Raw genomic sequence first — 20,613 nt, 5'->3', positions numbered from 1 at the left:
TTTGATTTGGTAAGTATAAGTTTACCGGACTCAAAAACGGCTTTAATGCCGGGCTTGCCAAGAAAATCACCACTTACCAAGTTTCTACTCATTTCGGGAACATAAAGTACATTCACTAATGTAACTTTCTTGCCGGAGGTGAAGTAGACTTCAATAGTACCTTTGCCAAGTACCTTGGATTTGCCCTCATTGCCCATTTGTATCTCATGGGTGCCCTTTGACTCTTCAAAGGTCTTGAACAATGATTTGTCATAGGTGACATGGACGGTGGCACATGTATCATACCACCACCCTTTCACCTTGCCTTTGACCGCATTCACCTCACTAAGGGTAGCAACTATGTTTTCCTCTTGAGTTGCGTTCACTTTAGGTCCTTGTTGGTCTTTTCTATGTCTACACTCTCTAGCATAGTGACCCTTTTCCCCACACACAAAGCAAGGACCTTTCTTGCCCTTAAACTTTTTTGGGTTGGTTTTTGGACCCAAAGGTTTCTCATTACCCTTTTTTCCTTTGTTTTTGGGATGTTTTGGTTGTGACACGGAATTTGCTTTGGAAGTCTCTCCATTAGACCCCTCCACAAGTTTATCTCTACATATCGATTCCTCTTCAATTCGAATATGTTTTTGGATTTCCTCCAAAGAATAGTCCTCATTTTTATGAAGGATTCTTTTCCTATAGCTCTTCCAAGTTGGTGGTAATTTAGCCACTATAGCACCAACTTGAAAGGCCTCGGGAAGCTCAATCTTTAGCACTTTCAATTTGTTAACAATTATTTGCAATTCATGAATTTGAGGAAGAATAGGTTTATCACCAAAAAATTTGAAATCGAAGTATTGAGATATCAAAAAAAATTTTGGTACCTTCCTCTTCCGCCTTAAACTTTTTCTCAAGTGCATCCCATATCTCATTGGCCGATTTGGTCTTGGTGTAGAGGTCATAGAGCCTATCGGACAGGGCGTTGAGGATATGACCCCTACAAAGGAGATTGTCCTCCTCCCTCTTCCTTCTCTTCTCCACCTCCTCGGGAGTGTCTTTGTCGGATGGCTCGGCTAGAGGTGCCAAGGAAGACTCAAGGATGTAGGCGATTTTGAGAGTGGTTAAAAGAAACCTCACCTTGTCTTGCCACCTAGTAAAATTGGATCCATCAAACCTATCCAATCTCACTAGGTCTTGGTTCATGATCTTGATTGTCTCCCCTTCCATTGAAACAAAAAAGTAATAAGCTTTTGAATGTTAGGAAAATATATGTTGCCTCAATGGAAATTGATAATAATATTACAACTCTATGCAATATATTACAAATAATAATGATTGATTTAAAAAGAGTTACAACTCTATAACTGAAAATTACAAATAAAAGGAGAAGGAGATGTAAGATGATAGAAATAGAAAATACAACTCTATTACAAAAGATACAAATAAACTACAAGTGTTTGAACAAAAGGAAATAAAAAGATTACAACTCTTAAACAAAAGGTACAAGTAAATAGAACAAGAAGAAATAGTAGAAAAGCAAATGGAAGAAAATAAGAACAAGAATAAAAACAATAAACTCTCACTCACACAACCAAAGTGAAGAGCGTTGGGGATCACCAACTTGAACAAGGTTTGAAACCTTTGTCCAAAAGATTATTTCCCCCAAACTCAAGCACTAAGGGATCTCTCACAGATATTGGAAAAGCTTTCTGGAATTATCAAGCCTCAAGGTGTTTCTAGCCAAGTGCTCTAATGGATAGAAATGTTGTGTCTTACAAGTGAGCTATAGGCTCCTATTTATAGAGTTTAGAGACACCCTTTGAATTTCAAATTCCACCAACCCCCATGGCTGTTACCAATGTTTAATTGGATTAATATGGAATTAAAAATGAGATTTGGGAGTTATTTGGGTATTTTGAGCCGTTCAACAAAGATTGAAAAAACTGAAAAAATGGTCAGTTTTTGGCCTGTGGCCGCGGCCAGAGACATTAGTGGCCGTAGCCACTAGCCTCTGTCCCACAGGCCACGGCCACCAACTATTTTCAGCACTAAAAAATGTGTTGTTTTTCCAAACGGTTCCAAACCCTCCCAAATTATTTTGTAACTCCCAAAACACATTATTGGGGTTAAAATAATATCTCTAACAGTCATATCACATATGGCTTTATGAAATTCATCTCAATATTGTGTAACAACAATTTTACACAATAAAGGGTAATATTTGGAAGTTACAAATTTGTAACACCAAATATGTTACATTATTTGGATATATCTCATATATCTAAATATTGTAACTCTCTATTATATGTTACAATATGTGACACACTTTGTCACATTTATTTAATCTAAAACATTATATTATAATATAATATAATATTACATTATATTATAAAATAATATAACACTAAGTTCGTTCTAGAGAGAAACACTAGGGTTTTGGGGTTAAAAGCTTTCAAATCTAAGCTTTTCTAAACACTTGGGAAGTAAGATTTTGAGTGATTTCGGTGTTTGAGGTATAGAACAAAGCTCAAAGATATCTAAGGTACTTTTAATCTTCAAGTTTAGTCCATTTCCATTTGTTGACCGTCGATTTGGTCAACGACACAGAGTCAAGTAAAACGATAGAAATGAGATGAAATCAAGACAAAAAGATAAAACGACACAAAAGATTTATATTTCTCCACTTAGTGTTCTTATTGATGTAGAATTCCAAGAACTGTGATCAATGAACTAGGGTTCACGAGTTTCACAAGATTTCAGATGAATACAATTATGGTGGATAAAAACACTATATTTCTCTCTTAGAATTCCGAAGTTAAAAAAAAAAGTCCCCTCTCTTGAGCCCTTTGGTTCTTATTTATAGGCTCAAGGAGTTCTACATGGGCCAATGGGCCTTGATTCCATTTAATACATGCATATCTAAATAATAATGGAAATTACAATTAATACGTAATTACAAGATTACATATCTAAAGGAAATAAATGAAAAGATACGACCAGACTAGTCGCCCATAAATATGATGTTTGATGAGCCAATTCTCTTCTGGTCGATGGTCGAACAGATCATACTGACTTAAACTGCCACGTGTATCTCACGTGTAGGCTAATTTTTCCACGTCATTAACTAGTCATTTTTTGGGTAAACATTTGCCCTCAAGTTTATTTTATTGCGACCAGCATATAATAAACTTAATCAACCGACCCTCTGCATAACCTGTCACATCTGTCAGCGCATTTTCGAAAAAGTAGCTAATAATGGCCGTTGCAGTTTCCCAAAAGTGTTTTGACGGCTAACACGATTCCCCACGTTTCGAAAACTCACCCCCATCATTACATTTTTATCTGTGCCACGATCAGTATAAATAACCCATTATTTTCACTTCTTACCTTTTACTACTCTCTTTTTTCTCAAGAACTCAGAAGAAAAAAGGCAAGAAAAACTCAGAAAAAACTTGGCAATCTAAGGTGTGTCCGTCCAACCCCACGCATCAACGCTCGTGACTTCGCTTTAATCTTCCATTCAAGTGAGTTTCCTGATCTTCTTTGTCTCTGATCTACCATGCAACGTCTGTTTCTCTAGTTTGAGTTTTTGAATGTTCTCGAGAAAAAACAATTTCGGGGTAATCGGGCTCGTAGGTAGTAACATGATAGGATAGGAGTTTAAATTAGCAAAAACACTAAATGAGGCTTAGGAATTGGCTTGGGAAGTAGTAATACTAATTTAGGGCACAAAATCGAAGTAAAAATTCAATTTTTATGCATTCGGAACAATCTGGGTTTTTCCCACCTATTTCCGGAGTCGAAAAGTTTCCTTGAAAAAACTTTTCACTTGTGCCTTTTAATCTATTTTTCCAAACTGTTCGCGTGTATTTAGTGTTTACGTTAGAATGTTTCTGGTCATATAAAAGCTCATCTTTTATACACGAGCAACGTTATCCTAACATTTCTACTTCTTCTATTTGTTGGTCATAGATTCTCACCTCCCCTTTTCTGTTCTCAAAATTTTCATGCATGATCCTTGGGGAGGTGAGAGGCCGATTGATGATGATATGCTTGCACTACTATTCGAGGATCGAGAACAACCGTTACTGCCATTTTCAGAAGTCCCATTTTCTCAACACAACCCCGCGACCAGACCTCCGCTCAGTCCACCAAACATGGGTTGCGTGAAGTATACTGCTCGCAGAAAGAAAAGAACAGACAACCCTTCTTCTAACCAGCCTGCCCCTCATATCGAGGATCCTTCTACAACTCCCCAGCCTGTAAACATTGTACCACCCAAAATTCAACGTAAAGTCTGACCTCGCGACGGCCTTAGGCCAGAGGTCGAATGGTACGTTGCCCCTCCTAGTATGATATCAGCTAGGATGGTGACAAACTATCTCAAGAAGTACGGTCTTCCTAGGATAACCCTCATCAAACCTTCACCCGACCAGAGGGCAAACGTGCCTGGGGGCACCTTCAGCGCCTGGGGGCACCTTCAGCGCCTGGTCGAGGTACCATATCGAGGTAGGGGCAATCTTGCCTCTGCATGAATTCTTCCAAGGGGTGGCCAATTATTTTGAGGTTTCCCCTTTCCAAATCACCCCCAACAGATATAGAGTATTATCTGCACTCTATATCCTTTATAACCATAAGAAGTGGCATGTACCTACACCACACGAGATCAACTACTTGTTCGATCTCAAGTCCAACCCCAACCACAACAACACGGGGTTTTTCCACTTCTACCACCAAGAGTCCGCTCGTACCTTCCTGAGCGACATTACCTACAAATCCAATGTAGGGAAGTACTTCCAGGAGTACTTTCTTACAATGGACCTGGTTGCTGATAACCTGACCTTCACCTGAGGAGGTAAATCTTTTACTCACTGGTCGTTTATTTTCTTCTAGCTTCTCTATACCATTTTTAGAACTTTGGTGTTGTTTAGGTTCATGGTACCGACCAGTCCCTAATCTAGAAAATGGAGATAAGGGCAGCAACCTTGCCAAACATGACGAACATCGAGAAGAGCTGGTCACTGAGAGCAACTTGAGGCTGGTCGGCCTTCTGGCACCTCACCGGGATGTGAGGGAATCTACAGCAGGGAGTGCTACTGGAGGAAAGATCCCCGAGCAGCACCAGGATGTGTCCCAGCCCCTGAGAAGGCGAGCAACAGGAGTGACCATCAGGGAACCTTCCAGCATTCCACGAGCTGCTGCTGTTCTGACCCAACACAGGAAGGGTAAGCAGAAACTTCTAGAATACCTCGAGCCTATACTAGAGTCTTCTGATGAGAACAGTACTGAATTCTCACTCTTAGATAGTTTGCCCATTCCCTGTCATTTATTCGACGGGGACGACAACTTTAAGTATGCGATCAGTAGTTTAAATTCAGACTTCCTTGAGGCAGAGAGTGAGTGTAGCAGTAATACCATAAATAATGTATCGACCAGTAATAATAGCACGGGTATACTACTTAGAATTTTCCTTGCTTTTATTTTCTTTCCTTTTTAAGTAACTCACTTTATATTGTCTGATCGTTTGTTTCCGTCCTCCAGTTATGACTTCTGGAGAGGCGTTCAACTTATACAGCAAACCAAATGCCACGACCCCTGCAAGCAGGCGACACCCCGAGGAAAGCAGTAGCAACCCTTCAAAGAAAAAGACTCGGAACGAAGATCCTCCTGCACCGATACCTTCCAAGGAAACTACTCCTCCTCCAGCTCCCATTGTACCGACTCCCCCAGCTCCTGTCAACCCAACTCCTCCAGCTCCTATTGACCCGACGCCTCTTGATCAGTCAGGAAAAACTTAGGCCGAGGTTGTTCTGTACACAGCCTACAACTCGGCCAATGACAAACTGAATAAGCTATCAAGACATCAGCGCAGTCAGGAAGCCTTCAGCAATGTATCCTCCATGAAGGTCAAGTAGATTCTCAGTCACTCGCTAAATGAAATACTCAGTGTAAGTTGCTAATTTTTTGCTGTGTTTTAGTTGTCTATCTTACCCTTTTTAATTCATACTAACAACTTTACTTTTTCTTTGATCGCAGGGGGTTTTGATCCTGAGTACCAGTTGGCATCGCTCAGAGGAGATGTCTGCCAAGCATGCTGAAGAGACTAAGGCTATCGAGGAAAGACACGTGGAGTATCTCAAGGCGACTGAGGACAGACACGCTGAGCAGCTAAGAGCGGCTAAGGAGAGGAATACCAAATTGGGCGAGGAACTTAAGCAACGTAAGGAGGCCTTGGGCAAAGTCACTGAGGCCAAAGAGAGGTTCAAGGAGGCTTCGGTGATTAATTATAAAGAGGCCTCCAAACTCCAAGATGAATTGGCGATTAGCAAGAAAGAAGCTGCTAAGCTAGAGGAGCGAGTCAAATTGCTCGAAGAAACAAACGTCAGCGACTTGGAGAGGTTCAAGGAAGCGGCGTTCAACTGCTTGTATATGTTCTGGAAAAGCAATCTTAAGGAAAAATTTGATTATTTTCCAGAACATATAAAGCAGGCTGAGCTGGCCAAGTGCATTGCTCGCCTGGAGGAAGAGGAGAAAGCTCAAGGGTCCCCTGAGATCTCTTTGGCGACTGGGATTGAAGGCATCGAAGAGGACGCTGAGACCACAGTTGACCAGCAGCCCCAGCAAGATCCTCCAGCTGCTCCTGCCACTTCATAACTTTATTTACTTTATTTTACTTTGTAATTAATACATACGAACACGGTTTGTAATGTTAAGACAATTTTTTGCTGCATAGGGCAACTTTTCTTTTAATTAGTAATTACATCCGAGCAGCAACTGCTTGTGGTGTAAAACATTTTACTTTGATATCATAATATTTGCACTTTATTATAACATCTGTTTGCATGAACGAACTTAGCATAGCACTTTGTTTTGATTTGACAAAAGTTAAACAAAATTTTGAAAAATACTCTAAGTATTGTAGTATGCTTTCCCTTATTTTGCTCGTGTGTTTACATATGCCTGTTGATATGCTTTGCTTTCTTAGTACCTCATATGCCCCCCCAAGTGATTGAGGAGCTTAAGGTCATCGGTCACTTGCCAAGACCTGGACCTGCTCGAACATTACTGCTCATAATAGAGACTTATAAGAATGATAATATAGCAAAACAACACACGTAATGAGAAAATACTTGTAATAAATACAACAATTGGCAAGAATAACTGGCTACGCACAATTCCTTTTATTTCTTGTAGTAAATGGACAATCATGTCTGTACGAGTGATCAAAAATTGATCTTACACTTATAAGCGATTAGTCATATGAATGACTAACCCTTGTTCATAAACTTGTAAAAAAGTGAAATTAATACAAGCCAATTATTTAAAAAGAACTATTTTATTGATAATACTTGCACAGGTTTTCTCCATTCCAATAGCGAGGAATGAGATCTCCATTTAAGAGATCAAGTTTATAGGTGCCTGGCTGGAGGACTTCTTCAATTTGATATAGACATTCCCAGTTGGTCCAAGCACTCTGGCAGCTTGATCACGGGTGTTAAGAAAAACTCTTCTAAGTACCAAATCTCCCACGTTTAATTTTCTTTCATGAACTTTAGAGTTGAAATACCGGGAGACCTTTTGTTGATAAGCTGCTACTCGGAGTTGGGCTTTCTCGCGCCTTTCATCAACCAAATCCAAAGATTCCATCAATAACTGACTATTATCATTCTGATCGTATGCCAACCTTCTATGTGATGGTGGATCTAATTCAACAGGAAACATGACTTCATATCCATAGGCCAAAGAAAATGGAGTATGGCATGTTGTTGTTTGATGGGACGTTCTATACGACCAAAGGACTTATGGTAACTGTTCTGGCCATGCCCCCTTCGCTTCTTCAAGCCTTTTCTTTAGGGTATCCTTTAGTGTTTTGTTGACAACTTCAACCTGTTCGTTTGCTTGTGGATGAGCTACTGAAAAACTCTTGATAATCCCGTGCCTCTCGCAAAAATTTGTGAATAGATCATTGTCAAATTGTGTGCCATTATCTGAGACAATCTTTCTTCGCAACCCATAGCGAGACACGGTACTTTTGACCACAAAATCTAGCACCTTCTTGGTCGTTATTGTTGCAAGTGGCTCAGCGTGGCCCACTTTGTAAAGTAGTCAACAACAACTACTGCATACTTGACATTGCCCTTTCCTGTGGGCAAAGACCCGATCAAATCTATCTCCCACACTGCGAATGGCCACAGGCTTTGCATTAGGGGCTGCTCGTGGTATCTTGGAGAACCTCTGGCACTTGTCACACTTTCGAAAAAAAATCCACAGAGTCTTCATTCATCGTTGCCAGAAGTATCCTTGCCTTAGGATATTTTTTTATGAACTCTGCGCCCCAGCATGATCTCTGCAAAAACCTTCATGGACTTCTCACATTAATTCCTTGGCCTTTTCCTTTGAAACACACCTTAGAAGTGGCATTGAGTACCCTCTCCTGTACAAAACTCCATCGACCAGAATGAATCGAGCCGACTGTCTTTGGAGGGTTATTGCTTTGTTTCTGTCCACTGGCAGCACTCCTTGTTCTAAGTATTCAATGAAGGGCGTCATCCATGTGTCTGTTGATTGAATTACCAGGGAAGACTCTTTTTCTTGAATGCTTGGTGCAGACAAATCCTCAACTAGTACTATGTTTAAGGTGTCAGCATCCTTGGCGATTGCTAACTTGGCCAAAGCATCAACGTTTGAGTTCTGGTCGCGAGGTACTTGCTGGAGAGTATATTTTTCGAACTGTGCCAATAAGTCTTTTGCTTTGTTCAAATAAGTAACCATCTTCAGACCCCGGGCTTGATATTCTCCAATAATTTGATTAACCACTAACTGGGAGTCACTGTAGATTTTAAGTGACTTTATATCCATGTCCTTGGCTAATCTTAATTATGCGAGCAGAGCTTCGTATTCGGCTTTGTTATTGGACGATGTGAAGTCAAATCTGATTGCACAGTAGAATCGATGTCCTTCAGGTGTGACTAAGATCAAACCTGAACATTGTGCTCATTGGAAGAGCCATCTACGAACAACTTCCAGGAAGGAGTTTGGCTTTGGAGTTCAGGCTCTTCTATCGGCTCGGTATCCTGGAGCCCAGTAAGTTCTATGACAAAGTCTGCTAGAGCCTGTCCCTTCACAATTTCTCGTGGCGAGTAAGAAATATCGAACTGTCCAAGTTTAACTACCCATTTCAACAATCGACCGGCGACTTCTGGTTTCTGCAGGACTTGCCATAGTGGCTGGTCGGTGAGTACTACGATGGGGTGAGTTTGGAAGTATGGTCACAGCTTTCTGGAGGCCAAAATCAAGCAATATGCTCATTTCTCAATGGGCAGATACCGTAACTCTGCTCCTACTAGCCTCTTGCTTATATAATACACAAATTTTTGAACATGTTCCTCCTCTCTGATCAGGACAACGCTAGTAGCATACTCGGTGACTGCCAAATAGATGAACAAAGTTTCTTTCTCGACCAGTTTGGACAAAATCAGTGGTTGCGATATATGAGACTTTAGAGACTAGAAAGCCTGCTCGCACTCTTCCGTCCACTCGAATTTCTTATTGCCCTTAAGTAGATTAAAAAATGGAATGCATTTGTCCGTTGATTTGGAAATGAGTCTACTCAAAGCGGCAATCCTCTCGATTAGACTTTGAACATCTTGAATTTTAGCTGGCGACTTCATCTCGATCAGGGCCTTGATTTTTTCAGGATTAGCTTCAATACCTTGCGCGTTCACTATGAATCCCGAAAATTTCCCTGATCCAACTCCGAAGGAACACTTAAGGAGATTCAGCTTCATTTGATATTGGTTCAAAACGTTGAAGCACTCTTGCAGGTCCCCGATGTGTTCTTCTGCCTTCTTCGACTTTACCAGCATGTCATCAACATATACCTCCATGTTAACACCGATCAGCTCTTTGAACATGTGATTGACTAGTCGCTGGTAAGTCGCACCAGTGTTTTTCAAACCGAAAGGCATTACTTTGTAACAGTAAAGCTCTGTGTCGATTCGAAAGCTAGTGTGATCCTCATCAGGTGGGTGCATACTGATATGATTGTATCCAAAGTATGCATCCATGAATGATAGGATCTCATGCCCTAACGCGGCATCGACCAGCTGGTCAATCCTTGGGAGTGCGAGACAATCCTTCTGGAAGGCTTTATTAAGGTCTGTGAAATCCACGCACGTCCTCCATTTTCCAATCAGCTTGGGAACCAGTACAGGATTAGAGACCCAAGATGGATAAAACGCCACCCTGATAAATCTGTTCTCCTTTAGCTTCTCAACTTCTTCTTTTAACGCCTTTGATCTATCTTTGTTGAGCAGCCTCCTTTTTTGTTGTACTGGTGGAAAACTTTTATCTATATTCAAGACATGGCTGATAACCGCTGGGTCAATCCCAACCATGTCCTTATGCGACTAGGAAAACACCTCCTGGTTCTCCTTTAAAAATTCCACCAGTTTTTTTTGTTGTTGTCTCTAAGTTTTTATCGACTTTCACAACCCTGGTCGGATCTGCTTCATCAAGTTGGACGTCCTTGAGGTCCTCCACTGGTCCTACATCTTCTTCAAAATCCCCAAAGCGAGGATCTAAATCCCTATCCTCACTCTGGGCAACACCCTATTTGGTGACTTGTTCACATGATTGGGCTTGTAATTCATTCGCCAACAGCAACCTTTTCATGGCTTTTTCCCCTGATCCGCCCCTTTTTGCCTTGGTAATTGAGGAATTATAACATTCCCGTGCTTCTCGTTGGTTTCCCAACATGCTTCCTACCCCTGCGTCGGTTGGAAACTTCATGGCTAGGTGCCAGACTGAGGTCACGACTCCCAGGTCAACTAGAATAGGCCTTCCAATCACTACATTATATGCAGAAGGACAATCAACTACTATAAAAGTGGTGAGTAATGTCCTGTTCATAGGTCCAGTTCTTACTGTGATTGGAAGCCTGATCGACCCAGTTGGCGCAAGTCCTTCTCCGGAAAAACCATAAATGGTTTGGTTGCATGGCTCCAAATCCTGCACTGATAACTTCATCCTCTCAAGCGAAGATTTGTACAGAATGTTTACTGAGCTCCCCGTATCAACTAACGCCCACTTAACCATCATATTAGCGATCTGGACGTCCACGACCAGAGGATCCAAATGGGGAAATCAGACATGCTGAGAGTCAAGCTCAGAGAAAGTTATCGGTTCTTCCTCTGTTCGAGCTCTTTTGGGAGTTTGCTCCTCTACGTTCAGCATTTCAATGTCCTGGTCGTGACGTAAGGTTCGGGCGTACCGCTCCCTTGCCTTCCCACTATCACCTGTCAGGTGTGGGCTGCCGTAGATGGTCAACAATGTACCCGCCACTGGAGCTGGTTGTAAAGGGGGCGAGCGTTGGCGTACAGGTGCCTGCTCATTGCCTCCTTCAGCCTTTCACTGAGAACCTCCAGGAGCTTGTACATATCTTCTCAAGTGTCCTTTTCTGATAAGGAACTCAATCTCATTTTAAGATGGTTGCACTCGTTGGCATTATGACCATAGTCGTTGTGAAAATGACAAAACTTGGTTGTATCTCTCTTGGAGATATCTTTCCTGATCTGGGCTGGTTGCTTGAAAGGAATAGTAGTGCTAGTAATCTAGTACACTTCTACTCTACTTTCGACTAAGGCTGTGTAATTGGTGAACCTCGACTCATATCTATTACTTTTAGGGCGCTTGTTCTCAGACGTTGACGGCTCGTAGTTCGCCCTTTTTCCTCCATTTTTCCCGTTGCCATTGGGTTTCCTAGACCCATTGGCGACTTTGGTGGGATATTCTTTCGGACCCTGGTCGTCTGCGGGCGCCTTCCCTTTGTTGGCAATTGCCTCTTCGAGCTTGATGTACCGGTCCGCTCGGTCTAGGAATTCTTGGGTGCTCTTTACCCCATTCTTCCTCAAACTGTTCCAGAGGGATGAATGGCGCCATACTCCAGTAGTAAGTGCCATCATCTTCCCCTCATCACCAAATGTCTTAGCCCCAGCAGCGGTTCACATAAAAGCTGGACATATTCCTTCAAGGTTTCGCCCTCTTTCTGGCGTATCTCGACCAGTTGGTTGGCTTCGGTCAGATGTACTTGACCAGTGTATAACTATCCGTAAAATTCTTTCACGAACATTTCCCATGACACTATGCTAGGAGGAGGAAATTTGAAAAACCACTCCTGAGCGGTATCTGATAAGGTGGCTGGAAAGATTCTGCATCGAGTGTCATCTGACACCTTTTGGATATCCATTTGTATCTCAAATTTATTCACGTGAGATACTGGTTCTCCAAATCCATTGAAGTTGGGTAAGACCGAAATCTTAAATTTTCCTGGGTTCTCGGTCATCGCTATTCTTTGTATGAACGGAGTGCCTCTTCTCTGGTCATACTCAATGTGGGATGTCCGACTCCCCACTAGCTGCTGGACGACCTGATTCAACGCATCAAGCTAGGCCTGTACAACATCTGGTATTATTGGGGCGACTGGTGCTGGAGGGGCATACTCGTCGTGCCTTTCTTGTCTGTCATTGAGTACATCCCTCAAATCCTCATCCCTACGCCTTTGCTCGCTAGCGCCCAGCCGATCAAAGACGTTGGGTCGTCTAGGCTGCCCCCTAACATTCTGACTCGTCAGCCGATTCTCTCTTGGTGGGGGATTACGTTCTCCGCCCCTATCTCCTTGCCTTCGACCAGCATTTCCTCTGCCAGAATCTGCCTCATTATAGTCATGGTCATTCCTAAAGTGTGACCGACTATGGTGTGACCTGCTGATCGCACTGTTTCACCCTTCCCTCATTGGCACGTCCCGAGCGTCAGGTGGAGGCCTGCGTTGGTCGGTGGGTCCCCAGGCATTATTATGTCATGGAGGGCCGCTGACCGTAGAGCCTGATTCAACCTGCCTTCTACCAATAGAAGGACGTTGTCCCCTGCTCGGTGGATTTGATTCCTCAGTAGTTTGGCGTCTAGGGCTTCAGGAAGGCTGCCCAGCCCTATTTTTCCTTTGCTATTGGGGATTGTCACGACTAGCGCGAGAAGGTCGTTGCTGCTTAGGATCTTGAAATGGAAAATCCTGTTGAGCAGCAGGAGGTTGTTTTGGCCTCTGAGGGCTTGCCAGTTGAGGCAGAGTGTGGTGATGTTATGGATAATTTGAATGTGGACCTTGTTGTGGCGGTACACTGGGTGGCTGATCCGGTTGAGAGGCTGGCGCAGGTTGTCCTCGAGCTAACTGAATGGCTACCTCCAGAGCGGCAGTGGCGTCCCTCTACCAGCAGTCCATGTCGGCATGCCTCTCATTCAATTCTTGGCGCCGCCTATCAATTTCTCTCTACTGCAACGCCATCGTTTCAGCCACATTTTCCAGATTAGCCCTCAAATTGGCTAACTCTTCCTACAACACAATCAGTGTCATCCTCAAGGTCTCAGTATCTATTTCCTCCTTTTCAAATTCCAATTGTGGCTCATCTTCAGCCACATTTTGTGGAGGATGTTGGTTTAGTGCGGCACCAGAGGTTTGTCCAGTCTTTTTAGAGGTTTTCGCCATATTATCTTTTTGGAGGTCTTGAGTTCACCTCTCAATGAAAGCACCAAAGTGTTGACCCTCGATTTGGTCAACGACACGAAGTCAAGTAAAACGATAGAAATGAGATGAAATCAAGACAAAAAGATAAAACGACACAAAAGATTTATAGTGGTTCGGCCCCAGTCAATGGTAACAACCTACATCCACTTAGTGTTCTTATTGATGTAGAATTCCAAGAACTGTGATCAATGAACTAGGGTTCAAGAGTTTCACAAGCTTTCGGATGAATATAATTATGGTGGATAAAAACACTATATTTCTCTCTTAGAATTCTGAAGTTAAAAAAAAAAGTCCCCTCTCTTGAGCCCTTTGATTCTTATTTATAGGTTCAAGGAGTTCTACATTGGTCAATGGGCCTTAATTCCAGTTAATATAGGCGTATCTAAATAATAATGTAAATTACAATTAATATGTAATTACAAGATTACATATCTGAAGGAAATAAATGAAAAGATACGACCAGACTAGTCGCCCATAAATATAATGTCTGATGAGCCAATTCTCTTCTGGTCGATGGTCGAACAGATCATACTGACTTAAACTGCCATGTGTATCTCACGTGTAGGCTAATTCTGCCACGTCATCAAGTAGTCCTTTTTTGGGTAAACACCATTCTTCTTATTCTTTTCTTTTATTTCAAAACCTAACTCGTTATAATGACTTTTGGTTAGGTGTTCGATTTCTTTGAAACTTAAGGTTTTTGGTAAGTCTTATTCCAATGGTTTAGATCTTCTCTTCATCTTCTTTTCTCTAGAGGACTTATGGTTTCTTTATGTTTGGTTTAGAAGTTTCCGATCCCGCACTTGTCTTCAATATCTCAGTTTTGGTAAGGAAAATTAGGTAGTTTAGTTTATGTTTTGTATGACCTAGCATTTCAGGTACAATAAAGGGGTAAGTGTGTCTAGACAAAAGGTGTCCAATGATGTATGACAGACTTATGTCCGGTAGGCTTGGTAGCCAAAATTTTATGACGAACCTAAGTTGATGTCTGTGGCTTAATTGCCACCCCTGTATAAGCACTTATCTTTTTATTATATTTGACTTGTTATTATGATCAATGACCTAAGTTACAATTATGACTTATGACTTATGACTATGAACTATGACTTAGATTATGATTTATGAGTATGACTTAGGCTATGATATGGCCTAGAGATTTATGCTGTATAAATAAGTTTTGTTATGACTCTTGTGAATTTATGATATGTTTGATTATATGATTATATGACTAACTCTTGTTTGTATTTTCCCTACTGGGCTTAGAGGCTCACCCCTTATGATGTTGTTATTTCAGGCAATTAAAGATAGAAAGGCCAGTGGCGAGTGAGACCTAGGAGCTTTGTGATGTATTCGTGGGGACCATATAGTCAAGGAAGATCAAGTAGACCTATTTTTATTAAAGCATGTTCATTTTAAAGTTATATTGAATGTTGCTCATTTTTAATATGTTAAAGAATTTTTTTTTTTTTTTGTAAAACTATGGATCCATATACTTATTTTTAAGTTTTCATTCAATAAAAGAGCAATGTTTATGATTATGATCCAACGTTGTGTTAATAATTTATGAGAAATTAGGGCGTTACAACATGGTACCCTTATTGTCCATGTTACATCATAAGGTAACCAACAAAATCATAAACTGGTAAGACCTCCTCTATGAGGTAAACAAGAACTCTAGTCCTCGAATAGTCTTGGCGTGTCCGCCCTATGAGTTACATCATATCCTTAGTAACTTTTTTGTTGTGTTGCATTCAACATGCTAACAACCTACTGCTTTTTCATACAACATACAAGCAAGTATACAACAATTCATAACATAATATAATAACTCATACTTTGCCTAACACTTTAGCTTACCATAACTTATGCTTTCCAAAACACTTTAACTTTTGCAACATAACAGTTCATACCTTTCAAAACATAATTCATAGAAAATTCTAGCTAACTTCCTTACCTCAAGTCCAAGCAATTTAAGAGCGGGATAACTTCATAACGAGCTTAGAATAACAATCAAACACTCATCTTAACATCATGTAAAATTACACATGCCTAACATACATACCCCGTGCATGGGCCATGTACACGTGGCACAAGTTGTACCAAAACTCTCTTCATACAACAACATCATATAAAATAATAAATGAATAATGTCATTTTTACTAATTAATTCTTAATGATTTCAAATCACGAAACATGGATTTAATTAAATAGCCTATATTAGAGCGTAAAAGTAAACTTGCATGTAACATGCATACGTGGGACGATTTTTAAAACTAGCATTGAAGTTGGAATTATTTGTTCCTTTATTTTCTTGTCATCATCACAAAAATTAAACAAGAATAAAATAATTAGCCACTTAAATTATTACTACATTATTCCTTTAGATCACACATTTGTCATTCATAAATTTTATCACAAAAATTTAATTTACTAAAATAGTTCATTAGCTTTAGTTTGCATAAAATAATAATCTCATATATTATTTAATAACAATTAAAAGAACGTGACAATATTTTGTAGCTACTTATAACTATTAAATGATTTCCTTGATCACCTTTAGAAAATAGTTTTACTTAATCATTTTAATAAAAAAAATTGCATAAATATAAATGAGAAAAATACATATTTAAAGTGTGGAAAAATTACATTTACCATAGACATAGTGTTGACCAACTATTTAGGCAACGACACGGAGTCACGAAAAATTATAAGAATTATAGAACTGAATGCATAAATTAAAATGACACAATGGTTTTATAGTGGTTCGGCTCCAGAGATTGGTAATAACCTACATCCACTTAGTGTTTTTATTGATGTAAACTCCAAAGCCTGCGATCAGCGAACTAGGGTTCACTAAGTTTCACAAGCTCCGAATTTGAATACAAAAGATCGTGTATAAAAGTACTTGTTCTCTCTGAATACAAAATATTGGGCATGAAATAAATGAATCCCATGAGTCCTATTTATAGGCTCAAGGATGTACATATGGGCCTATAGATCGTCCTTAACTTGTGTTACAAGCATAACCAAATAGTAACAGAAATAATGATATTTACATATAAAAATAATCAAATATCTTGGGATTATCTAACTCATAACCGTTCCCGAGCATTTTCCTCGGTCCTACGAGCAGATCTGGTCGCATGTGTCCGCATATCTTCTTTTCCTGTTGCTCAGCATATTTCTTGCGCCTATCGAGCAACTTTAATTTCCTCTCGATATCCTAGTCGTTGGTCGACCAGGTCTTCATCAATAACCAGTCACGTGTTGTCCATGTGCCTCTTAAACATGCCACGTCATAATGCAGATATTTTAGGGAAACATTTGCTCCCCAAGTTTATTTTAATGCGATCAATATTTAATAAACTTATTTGACCAGCAATCCTGCTGACCCGTCACATTTGTCAGTACTTACTTTCTCAAAAAGGTAAGTGTTGACGCGGTTCTTCGCCAACAGGTAATTAAGAGAAGAAGAGAAAGGGATTAGTACTGAAAGTAGAACCGTCACAGATATGAAATCTTACAGAGAGAACTAGGTGACTCAAGACACATTTTTTTTAAGTGGTTCAAAGGTTAAAATCCTTCTACTCCACTAGTCAATATTATTCATATATTCTGGGTCTTTGGCTTACAAAGTATATGGCTCTTCAGAGACTATTTTTTCCAACCTCTATCAACTCCCAGGGTCCCCATATTTATAGGAGAAGGCACCTGGAAGTTGGTAGGGAGGTCATCCCGTGACCTTACTATTAGTCATATCAACTCTGTGACATTTATGATTAATTCCTAAACCTGACACATAAGTGTAGTCTAATCAGTATGTAAAGAGATAATGGGCCGCACGGCCCAACCCAGCCGTGGGTGTCTGAATGCGCACGTTCCTGCTGCGTGTCCGAGAAGCCAGGGGGATATCGGACACGTGATGTCAGATATATACATGTTTATCTTGCGTGTATTGACTTTATAAAGGGTCAGAGATCCATGGCCAGCTCGTACCACGAGCTGCTTCCCTGAACCGACCTTCAGCCTTCAGGCCTTCTGACGCGTTCCTCCAGTCTTGGGGGACCTTGGCGAGCCTTTGAGGGTACCTCGAGCTAAGAAGGTACGATCTGGGAACAGGATCTCTGACCTGGGGGAGTCCTCGGACTAAACCATGATTAGTCTGAGGCTCGACCTTCTAATCAGCCCGTGGGAAAACCAGGGCGTACATCTGCCCCCCAAGCTCCTGCTCGTGGTATATGACGTCATATATAGAAGACCATAGTAGGGGCTTTTAGACTTCCCCACAACCCTTCACATTCCATTCCTTGTGCAGGCTCCTGACACGTGGAACGTCGTGGGTGGTGATGATACGTTTTACGAGAACCGCATTTAATGGCCTAGCCTATTGTCCAGCCGTCGTTTCATATTTCGAGTGGGAGGCCTCGGATCCCTCACTAGGGCCATCCAAGAGCCTTCTTCACGTGATCCTTCCCTTATATAAAAGGGGGTGGGCACCCTACGCACGGGCCACCCCTTCATTCAAAAATTTCCCAAATCTCTCTCCTTCTTCCTTCTCCGACTTTCAGAAGAACGAAACCCTCGACTCTACTACCACCATTTTCCTTGTTCAAGAAGCTTAGGCGCACGAGTTTCTCCAAAGCTTTGGAAGCTACCGCACCGATGAGGCTCTTACCAACGCAACACTCTCGTTTACCACCCAACCATATACTGTAAGTTTTCTGACCCTGTTCATTTTGAAAACATGCCACTGTAGCTTAGGTAAAAAAATTTACTGTAGCCGCATGCAGGGGTTTTCTGGGTTGCGTGGGTAGAAGGGGGACAACCCCTTTTAGGCTAGGGCACACTTGTTGCAGGAAATCACCTTAGAGTATGGGTTTGAAGATGCTTCTTCATGAACAATCTCTGGTTAGGACCTTTAGGAACATTAGGTGCAAAACCGGGTAGCTTAGGGGATACGTCTCAAGAGTGGTTTTGCAACGTTCTGCTTGTTGAAACTTTCCCCCCAAGGAAAATTTTTACTCTGAACCCCCTGACACACGAATTCCGAGTAATTTGGGATCTGTTGGGAGCATACGCGCGTGTTCATTGAACCGTGTGGTTCCACTCTCCACGGGCTGGGCTTACCTCAGCTCGTGTAAATAATAATTGCTTCGTCCTTCTGCTTGGGTCGCCTTTTCTAAAGTGTTTTCTTTTGTTCGATAGGCGACCAGATGGCTCCAAAAAGGAATCTGCCTCAGAAGAACGTGGGAAGCTCGGTCTCTCAGCAAGAGAAAGGAAAGGCGGTGATGCCAAGCTCGCCGATCCCCCAGTTCAAGCCGGCCGTGGAGAAGCAGGTCGAGGTGGCCCCCGACGCATTCTGTGAGGCGGAGAGAATCGTCTCAAAGATAACCGACCAGGCGAAGATCAACAAACTCTTCCTCACCCACAACATTCCACTGGGGAAAGCCTCCGTGATCGCCCGACCTGCTGCGGAGGGCGAACAGAGCTGCACGCCGCTCGATGAATCGTTCGCGGCCTGAAGCGGCGAACACTTCAAGGCAGGGGCCTTCCTTCCCCTGGATCAGTACTTCGCTGATTTCCTGAATTATGTGGGGTTGGCCCCATTTCAGCTCCCCCTCAACTCCTACCGTCTGCTGGTGGGGTTGAGGTATTTATTTAAGAAGCAGGAGTGGGAGGTCCCCACTCCTGCGGATATTCTATATTTCTTCTTCCTCAAAGCCAGCCCGGACCAGCGGGGGCGAGGTGACGGGTTCTACTACTTAACCCGTTTCCCTAATACAGCGGCGGTCATCGAGCTTCCAAGTCATCCAAATGACTTCAAGGACCAGTTCTTCATGTCAACTGGGTTCCGGAATTGCGAGCACCATTATTTTAACCGCCCTCGTAAGTGATCCCTGACCTTAGCTTGCCTTTTGGGTGTTGTTTTTTTTTTTATTTTAGCTCCTCCCGTATTCCATCCTGACTCCAGCCAATCTTGCAGCCATCTACGCAAGGACCGAAAAGTCTGCGACCCTCGGGGGTCAGTATGACACATTGGCGGGCTTGCCCCCCAGCGAAAAGGACTACCGCGTGCTCGTGACGGACGAGACGATGGTGTTCTGCAAATTGATCTTCCCAAACCAAACTCTAAACCTGAAGAGGCCTCGGGGGCCGCCCCCAGCCCGCGACAACAGGCCTAACACCGTGGAGGAGGTCGCGGTAGAGGAAGACGAGGAGGACGAGGTGGCTGAAGTCCCGCTCGTGAGGAATAGAAAGAGGACCTTGGAGGTCGCTCAAGGGATGGACGAGGAGAGGATCCAAACTGGAGCAGCCGCGGGTCCTTCCAGCCAAGGTAACCCTTATTTGTTTAAGAATGTAGATAGGGCCACTGCAGACTCCCGGCTGGTTAGGTTCAATCCTAGGCAGATCGTCCATCGTCATGGGAGGAACCCGGACCTGAATACACTCCTGCTCCATTGTGTTGACCGGCTCGTGCTGGATCACCAAGAGAGCCGACCTAGGGGTACCGTAGTAGTAGATAACACCCTAGCTTTTAGGTCGATCTTTTTTTAGGAGTATGGGACCAACTTACGCACATGGCCATCACTTCAGAGGGGTATCTATGCTCCGGGGCTTAGACAGTATGTAGAAGAGTCCAGTCCCGAGTCAGAACCGAACCTAGAACCCGCGCCAGTTCGTGAGATAATTGTCCTAGGCTCTTCCAGCTATGGGGGGTAGGGCTCCCTTAATATTCGTATACTTTTTGCTTTTAACCTCTGCATGATTGCTAATCTTGTAATAACCATGTTTTTGTTTTTGGCAGAAGAGATGTCTCAGCCCGGGGGTAATCTGCGGGGTGTAGTCTTCGGCGGGAACCCCCCAGCAGGGCCAAGGTTGAAAAGGCTCCGAGAGTCTAAGAGTGCGGCCGGGGCCTCCACCAAATCCCCGGCTAAGGATAAGGAAAAGACCCCGCCCTCCTAGGTCGTGGGGGCGATCCTTCCTGCTGCCGGAGCAGGTCACATGCCCCCACCCCCCGCCCCAGCGATCTCCATTAGCCACCCAGGACGTGGTACTGGAGG

The sequence above is a fragment of the Humulus lupulus genome, chromosome 2 (genome assembly GCF_963169125.1).
Source record: "Humulus lupulus chromosome 2, drHumLupu1.1, whole genome shotgun sequence".
Lineage (NCBI taxonomy): Eukaryota > Viridiplantae > Streptophyta > Magnoliopsida > Rosales > Cannabaceae > Humulus > Humulus lupulus.
Note: the sequence above shows the minus strand (reverse complement) of the source record.